Genomic DNA, 9392 nt, shown 5'->3' on the forward strand with positions numbered 1-9392 from the left:
TATATATATATATATATATATATATATATATATATATATATATATATATTTATCAATCCCAGAAACCTTTACAGTTACAGTGTATAAACATGTGACGTTAACCATCTCTCCATACCCTCTCGCACCACACACATTCCTGCTATGCAATGGGAATTTGTTAAGCCTGAATTCCATCAAGAGATGATGATGATGATAGAAAGATAATTTGTTAAAATAATTTCAAATATGGTATTTCTGAGTCACCGTTTGATATTTCTACTGCACTGAGCTGTCAACTTTTTATTCTCACCCGGCATACAGCCAACTACTATTTCCTTCCATCTTTCATGTCTGTCTTCTGTCCATCTGTCAGTCTATCTGTCTATCTATCTGTCTGTCTGTCCATCCCTCCTTCTGTTTATCTGTCTATCTAGGTAACTATCCAGTTATCTATCTATCATCTGTCTATCTAGCTGACTTTCTACTTACCTCCTTTTCTCTCTCCCTGTCTATCTATCATTCTATCTCTGTCTTTCTGACTGACTCTCTATTTGTCTGTCTCCCTATCTATCTAATCTATCTATCTATCTTTGGATGTATCTATCTACCCATCCACCCACTCATCCACTCATCAGTATATATCAGTTTGTCTTAATGCCTGAATATTTGTATCTGTTTGACTGTCTATTAATTATTCTAATTAAATTATTCTAATTAACTAAATATTTAATCAATATACCAAGCAACCTATTCGTTGATGCACTACTTCCCTTGTCTGTATATCTATCCGTCAACCAACTATCAATCAATCCATCCACCCCTTTTGTCTATCTATCTACCCATCCCTTTTGATCAAACTCCTTTTTCCTTCCTACGATCCCTTTTGATCCACACCACCCTACTTCCTTTTTTTCCCTTCCCCCTCCCCAAAAGAAAAGCTCTACATTGTATTTGTTCAATCTTTGTTGAGCCCTGTGTGGCTAATAAAAGAAATGTATCTACCCACCCATCTATCTACCCACTCATCTACCCAACTTCTACCCACTCATCTACCCAACTATCTACCCCTCTACCCAACTATCTACCCCTCTACCCATCTATCTACCCGTCTACCCATCTATCCATTTATCTACCCATCTATCCATCCATCCATCCATTCATCCATCCATCCATTCATCCATCCATCCATATCAATCTATCTATCTCTATCTATCTACATCTGTCTATCTATCTACCCATCTATCCACCCATCTATCTATCCATCCATCCATCATTCTGCCTATTTGTCTATACATCTATTTTTATCTACAAACGGAAAACATCAACAGTTCCTTCTTACCCTGGGACATAAAACAAAACAAACCAACACCAACACCCCCCCACCACCACCACCACCGCATGCCACAGCCACCCCTACCCCACAATCCATTTCATCTAACCACCATCACTTCCACACCTTCACTGCCACCACCGTCACCCACACACCTCCCAATTCACCCCTTCACCCTAATCTTCCCAATCCGTTGTCTGTCCCATCCTTTACCTTCCAGTTGATTCTGGTAATGGATTCTCTCCTCTGAATCCTCGTTCTGCTGACCACCATCTTCCTTCTCTATATCGATCTCAAACACGCGAAGGTCTGTGTTCAAATCTAGTTTCGACAGCAAATCTTGGCTCTTCCGACGCAGTTCTTTATTTTCTTTGGTCACCTGGAAGCAAAGAGACAACAAATTCAAATGACATGGAGATGTATTCTTATACACACACACACACACACACACATACACACACTTTCTCTCTCTCTCCCTCTCTCACACAAGTACACACTTTCTCTCTCTCTCACTCACACACAAGCACACACACTTTCTATTTTCTTCACATAAACATTCCCTTTCACTTACACTCTCTCTCTCACACACACACACACACACACAAGCACACACACACACACACACACACACACACACACACACTCCCTCTCTCTCTCTCTCTTTCTCTTTCTCTTACACACACGTTCTCTTTCACTTACACACACACAAACACACACACACACACACACACTCTCTCACTCATTTTCTCTCTCTCACTCATTTTCTCTCTCTCACTCATTTTCTCTCTCTCTCTCTCACTCGATTTCTCTCTCTCTCTCACTCATTTTCACTTTCTCTCTCTCACTCACTTTCTCTCTCACACAAGCACACAAGGAAATTTTTTTTTTTTACATTTCACAGGTCTCAGTACTTTCAAAGACCTGTGAAATGTAAAATAAATTTCCTTTACCTGAAAAACAGGTGAGGGTTGGCAACTGGAAGAGCTTCAAGTAATAAAACCCTCTCTCAATATCAATTGCCATCCAAGCTATACTAACATACGAAAAAGAAAAAAAAACATCTGTCAACCACACAGATTCACATAGCTGTTGAAGTCCAAATTCTAGTGATGACATTTTGTTCAACAGTTAAAGACAAAACCTTTGATTATGTATTGGAAAAATTCAAAGAACCAGACGCAATCAATATAAGTTTTCAACATATAACCAACTCTATGGTTCATATAAATGTGTTGTACTTACTTTCGATGCATACTTTTCAGCTTCTTGTCGACAATCTGATTCAATTTGATATTTAGCTTTCAGAAATTGGTATTCCTTCCACACTGGTTCCAATACTAAATAAAAGGAGGAAAATGGAGAGACAAAGAACACAAATGTAAACAGATAAAGAATATGATACACACAAGCACACACATATATACATGTATATATATATATTCCCATTTAAACATGGATGTTCTGTTTGAACAGACTTTACTGTGATATTTGCTATGAGAGAAACTCTCATTTGGGATTTTAGTGCAAATGCACACTTGTTGGGTTATATCACTAGTGAGGAAATAACAGCACTCCAACTCAAGTGTTGAGGCCATGAAATCTTATGATTTTGAGATCCTTTGATCACATCGGTGATAGATGCTCAACCGCAAGAGATAGCAGTGACTATATCATCATCATCATCATCATCATCATCATCGTTTAACGTCCGCTTTCCAAGCTAGCATGGGTTGGACGATTTGACTGAGGACTGGTGAAACCGGATGGCAACACCAGGCTCCAATCTAATTTGGCAGAGTTTCTACAGCTGGATGCCCTTCCTAACGCCAACCACTCAGAGAGTGTAGTGGGTGCTTTTACGTGTCGCCCGCACGAAAACGGCCACGCTCAAAATGGTGTCTTTTATGTGCCACCTGCACAAGAGCCAGTCCAGGGGCACTGGCAACGATCTCGCTCGAAAACCCTACAAGGCCAGTCAGGCGGTACTGGCAATGGTCACGCTCAAAGATATATATATATATATCATTATCATTTAACATCCGCTTTCCATGCTGGCATGGGTTGGATGGTTTGACTGAGGACTGGCAAGCCAGTAGGCTGCACCAGGCTCCAATCTGACCTGGCAAGGTTTCTATAGCTGGACGCTCTTCCTAGCACCAACCACTCTGGGAGTGTAGTGGGTGCTTTTTACATGCCATTGGCATGGGAGCCAGTCAGGGGGCACTGGCATTGACCACATTTGGGTGGTACTTTTTACGTGCCACCTGTACAGAAGCCAGTTGGAGCACTGGCATCAACTACATTCGGATGGTGCTTTTCACACACACACACACACACACACACACACACACACACACACACACACACACACACACAACATAGTAGCCATGCTAACCAAATTCCTTCTTAGTTCCCATAAAACCATTATAAATGCCAGTGGCCCATTGACAGACTTCATTGATCTCAACCAAAAAAAAACATAAAAAACCCCAAAGAAAACCAAAAAACCCCACTTCAATGAGAAGCAATGACAAATTGTTTTACATTATTATACACAATAATTGCTGCTGCTGATGTTACTACAACTACTAACTGCAACAATATCAACAACAATAATAATCCTTTTTTGCTGCTAAGCATTTTCCCCTGTGTACTAACAACAGCAATAAAAATAATGGTTTCAAATTTTTCCACAAGGGCAGCAATTTTGGGGGATGGGATGAGTTGGTTACATTGACCCCAGTGTTCAACTGGTACTTATTTTATCACCCCTGAAAGGATGAAAGGCAAAGTCGACCTTGCTGGAATTTGAACTCAGAACTTAGCACAAGTCCTGAATTTTTTTTGTGGGCGGATAGGCTATTCGATTACATTGATCCCAGTACATAACTGGTACTTATTTCATTGACCCTGAAAGGATGAAAGGCAAAGTTGACCTTGGCAGAATTTGAACTTAGTGGTATTTCGTCTGTCTTTACGCTCTAAGCATTTCTCCCGGCATGCTAATAATTCTGCCAGCTCACCGCCTTAATGATAATAATAATAATAATAATAATAATCATAATAATAATGGTACAACTACTTACATTTAGTGAGATCTTCGAACTTATCTTCAAGTGAAGTTTTCGCTCGGATAAGTTTTCCTCTCTGAAAAGAGAAATAAGAAATGACAACACTAATATACATGTGTATATATGTATGTATGTGCATATGCATGTGTGTCTACACACACATACAAGCTTTGACAACTGAAGGTAAATTGAGGAAGGTGATGTAGATGACACTCACGGATGGGTGGATGGATGGGTCTCAGTCAGTTCTTAGGGATGAGAATTTAGTTGTAGCAAACTCATAAGAGGCGGAGAGAGAACGTAAGTTCGTTTGCCCGAACATGAGAAATTATTGATTTCTCATTGGTTAAAAATTACTGCCCATATACGAATTATGAACTTCGTTGAAGAAATCTTTCACGGAGTTACGGTTCTATGATTCGAGTATGAGTAATTATAAAAACCCTGATTTTCGGCAAAATCTCCAGTGTTCGTGGATTTGAGTGGCTGTCCAACAAACACTGGAGATTATGCCGAAAATCAGGGTTTTTATAACTACTCATACACGAATCATAGAAGCGTAACCCCGTGAAAGATTTCTTCAACGAAGTTCATAATTCGTATATGGGCAGTAATTTTTAACCAATGAGAAATCAATAATTTCTCATGTTCGGGCAAACGAACTTACGTTCTCTCTCCGCCTCTTATGAGTTTGCTACACAGTTATTTGATTGACTGAAATACCTAGACATCACGGTATCAACCAGGCTATCAGGTGTTGTTATACACTGCTGGTCTGGGTTGGTAAAAATTCTACCAGCTCACTGCCTTGTTGTTCTTGTTCATGATGATGACGATAATGATCTTTTCCACTATAAGCATATGGCTTGAAATTTTGCTGGTGGGGAGGTGTCAGTTGATTACATCGATCCCAGTACACAACTGGTACTTATTTTATCAACCCTGAAAGGATGAAAGGCGGTTTGCATTGCTTTTTAGCTTTCAAATGATGCCACCCCGCAGGGCTAGGCATGCAGGCCAACATACCTCCTGATCAGAAGGCTAGTCTGTTGCAGGGGTGACCCACTTACAGCCGAGTGGACTGGAGCAACGTGAAACGAAGTGTTTTGCTCAAGAACACAATGTGCTGCTCAGTCTGGGAATCGAACTCATGGTTACTAGATTGTGAGTCCAATACACTAACTGTTAGGCCACACGCTTTCACACCTGGACTTATACACTTTTAACTTAATTCTCAAACAGAATCTCTCTCTCACACACACACACACACACACGCACACGCATGCACACACAGAGAGTGGTAATGGATTTCCATCGTTTGTCATGATGATTCAGTTAGTTAATCTATTGAACTAGCTACTCCTGAATTAGAATATAAGTGGCTGAGTACTCCACAGACAGATGTTTCCCTTAATATGATTCTGAAGCAGAATCAGCAAGACACAATGTGGTGTATGACAAGCCTATCTTTGAATTGCAGATACAGTTCCACTCAGTAGCCTTCCATACATTTTCCATTTCCCCAGTTTGACATACGAGTCATGGGTTATTCTGAGTCTATAGAAAATGACATTTGCCCTCAGTGCCATGCAGTAAGATTGAACCCAGAACCTCAGGGTTGTGAACTGAATGTCTAAACTATTTGTCATGTGGGACACATGCATGAATCGAAAGTGAATGTATACAGATGTATTAGTTTAAACATGTGCATGAGTGTAGATGTTCGTGCGTGTGCATGCATGGGTGTGTCGATGTGTGTATATATATGTGCCATAACCTTTGAAGAACAGTAAATGTAACAGGAACCTCTGAAATTCAATCTGCCACTCCTTCTTTCGACAATAAACTCCATACACACTCACCACTCACTATGCATACACATGTCAGGCATGACTAATTATTGTCTAACTATATTTATAACAAATTAGGAACTTTATACATTTCAGATTCTCTTGTATATGTAAGCATGTGTGTGTGTGTGTGTGTGTGTGTATATACATCATCATCATCATTTAACGTCTGTTGCCCATGCTGGAAAGCTGGTGGGCTGCACTTTATAGAGCGTGCTGGTTACTTTTAAGTGGCACGGTACAGGCATATATATATATATATAGTGGAGGTGTAATGGCCCAGTGGTTAGGGCAGCAGACTCATGGTCGTGGGATCGCAGTTTTGATTTCCAGACCGGGCGTTGTGAGTGTTTATTGAGCGAAAATACCTAAAGCCTCACGAGGCTCTGGCAGGGGATGGTGGCGAACCTTGCTGTACTCTTCCACCACAACTTTCTATCACTCTTACTTCCTGTTTCTGTTGTACCTGTGTGTCAAAGAGCCAGTCTTGTCACACTGTGTCACGCTGAATATCGCCGAGAACTACGTTAAGGATACACGTCTGTGGAGTGCTCAGGCACTCGCTCGTTAATTTCACGAGCAGGCTGTTCCGTAGATTGGGTCACCTAGAATCCTTGTCGTCGTAATTGATGGAGTACCATGATGAGATATATATATATATATATATATATATATATATATACACACACACACACACACACACACACACACACACACACACACACACACACACACACACACACATGTATGTATGTATGTATGCATACATATATATATGTGTGTGTGTGTGTGTGTGTGTGTGTATGTATGTGGGTGAGTCAATGTAAGTGGGTATGCAAACACCACACATTTATATCCACCAAGGTTGCCCAGATTTGATTCTTTGTATGTGAACTCCAGATGTTTGTCTAACCTATGCATGATGGGAAAACAGATGTAAAAATAATGATGATAATGATGTTTTGGTTTAATTATTTCTTACAGTAATCACTCGCCATATTGCGGTTTATTATTTAAGCTTTTGTTGATTCCTCCATAATAGTGTTTTACATTTATAATAAAATAAATATATACAAATTATAAAAATATTCGCGGATTTTCACTTATCATGCAGGTGAGGCGACAAGGTGGAACATAACACCTGCGATAGTCAAGAGATTACTGTATTCTGAAGTTGATGGTACAAACTAAGCCCCTCCCCTCAAATCTGCTAGCCTTGTGTCTAAATCAGAAACAATTAAGAACAGTGGACTGGCTGAATCATTAGTGCACAGGACAAAATGCTTTGCAGGATCTGTTCCAGTTTTTTACATTCTGAGTTCAAATTCTGCCACAGGATTGTGTTAACCTCCAGTGCCCAGTTTGGCACTGCTGGATACCTGTCCCAATGCCAACCACTTTACAGAGTGTGCTGGAAGCATTTTTTAAAGGAAATTCTCAGTAAAATTCCCCAAGCAGCTCACAAGATATGCTTGAGGCAGGCATAATTTTGAGAGAGATGACCAGGTGCCAGGTGTTGAAGGGCTAAAATATGATAGGGGGACACAAACAGGTGTCTTGTTGAAGAGGAGATACATGGCAACCCCAACAGGAAAGGAAGGAAGAATGGTGGAGATGAGATGTCAGGGCATACCCTAAAGGTACAAGAATGTAATTTAAAAGGGTAGATAAAAAAAGGAACATCACCAAAACTGGGATCTGGAACACTAATTAACATGAAGCTATTATGCAAGGTTTTAACTTAGTTCACTTTAAAATAGGAAGTTTGTATTGTAGATCCAAGAGCAGTTGGGTATCAAAAGGATTGATAGTCATCCATTATGATGCTATTTGTTGGTGTTACATAACTGATACTCACTTTGTGTATTATTTAGGAACACTGCAAAACAAATCTACTGCATCTTTTCTTAATACTTTCCAGCATACGTGATCATGGTGAGAGCAGGACAGCTCACTGCTAACATCTCTAATTTTCTTTTAAAGTCCTTGTGCTAGCATCAAACCATGGTCATTCAATAACCTGTGGGTATTAGACTGATCAGGTTATTTTACAGGGTGGACCATGGATACTGTGGAAGACAGAATGCTAAACTAGCACCCCCAAAATCTCCTTCAAATCATGTGGTTTAGGATGTACACAACCGAGGAAAATTAAAAAAAAAAGAAAAAGAAATGGATGTGATGGTCATGGTTGGAATGTTTTTGATCATCGATCAGCACAGACTAGGAACTAACCAATTAGCATTCAAATTATTTGGTCAAATGTAATATTTAATTTATTCACCTTCTTTTGAATTGATCATGCGCAATCTTGCAGCTTTGAGATTTTGATGATGTGATTGTTTATTTTTAGAATGACATATCGTAGGGAAAGATGTCAGAGGGGCCAAATCTGACCAGTTTGAATATAAAACAAAATAAAACATTTTGACCAGATATGGCTGGTTTAAGTCGTTGGCACTCCGTCGGTTACGACGTCGAGGGTTCCAGTTGATCCGATCAACGGAACAGCCTGCTCATGAAATTAACGTGCATGTGGCTGAGCACTCCACAGACACGTGTACCCTTAACGTAGTTCTCGGGGATATTCAGTGTGACACAGAGTGTGACAAGGCTGACCCTTTGAAATACAGGCACAACAGAAACAGGAAGAAAGAGTGAGAGAAAGTCGTGGTGGAAGAGTACAGCACGGTTCGCCACCATCCCCTACCAGAGCCTCGTGGAGCTTTAGGTGTTTTCGCTCAATAAACGCTCACAACGCCCGGTCTGGGAATTGAAACCGCGATCCTATGACCGCGAGTTCGCTGCCCTAACCACTGGACCATTGCGCCTCCACTGCTGGTTTAAGTACTAAAGGGTTAAACAACAACACCTAGGTCGTTGCCACCCTCATCACCATCTTCCCACCCTCATCATCATTTACTACCTACGCTACTACTTCACTGTTGTCTACACCCTACCACCACCTATGCTCTACACCATCTCGCCCTCCAATCAATTCTGCACTTGTTGTTCCCCCACAGTGATCCCTACATTCCAAGATATCATACTTCCCATTCACTTCTCTCTCACTTCCCTTTCGTTTCTCCCACAGAATGACATTTTGCAATTAAAGAGAAGCATCCAACAAAAAAAATAAAAATTAAATTAATTAAATAAATG

This window comes from Octopus bimaculoides, chromosome 18 (genome assembly GCF_001194135.2).
Source record: "Octopus bimaculoides isolate UCB-OBI-ISO-001 chromosome 18, ASM119413v2, whole genome shotgun sequence".
Lineage (NCBI taxonomy): Eukaryota > Metazoa > Mollusca > Cephalopoda > Octopoda > Octopodidae > Octopus > Octopus bimaculoides.